Genomic DNA, 346 nt, shown 5'->3' on the forward strand with positions numbered 1-346 from the left:
GGTTGCTTTGTTTCTCCTCGATAGGTGAGTAACACCGTGTCTGCGCCGCAACAGCTAAAGTCTGTCTAGTACACTGGACGTGACAAAGCGACCGTTGAAAATCATTTGAAATTTGTGTCAATACGTCATGAATAGAACATGAATAGCAGCAGTTTTCTGTCGGGGATTTGTCGTGCTGTGCCGCATCCAGTGTAGACCATAGATATGTATATATATCTATGGTGTAGACAGCATCACTGATTATAATGAGTTCTATAGTATTTTTTGCCGCGCCACTCGCCGCGTCCGGTGTAGACACGGTGTAACATTGGTTTTGCTTTGTTTCACAGAACTAATCGTTGCCTGG

The 346-nt window shown here is 44.2% G+C and overlaps 1 protein-coding gene across 1 annotated transcript in view; it reads right to left on the bottom strand.

Moving 5' to 3' along the window:
- The window catches only part of LOC107718878 (serine/threonine-protein kinase N1-like), a 16484-nt gene that overhangs the window by 4417 nt on the left and 11721 nt on the right, over nt 1-346 (bottom strand). The window lies entirely within an intron of this gene.

This window comes from Sinocyclocheilus rhinocerous, unplaced genomic scaffold (assembly GCF_001515625.1).
Source record: "Sinocyclocheilus rhinocerous isolate Xijiao unplaced genomic scaffold, SAMN03320098_v1.1 scaffold1334, whole genome shotgun sequence".
NCBI classification, from domain to species: Eukaryota; Metazoa; Chordata; class Actinopteri; order Cypriniformes; family Cyprinidae; genus Sinocyclocheilus; species Sinocyclocheilus rhinocerous.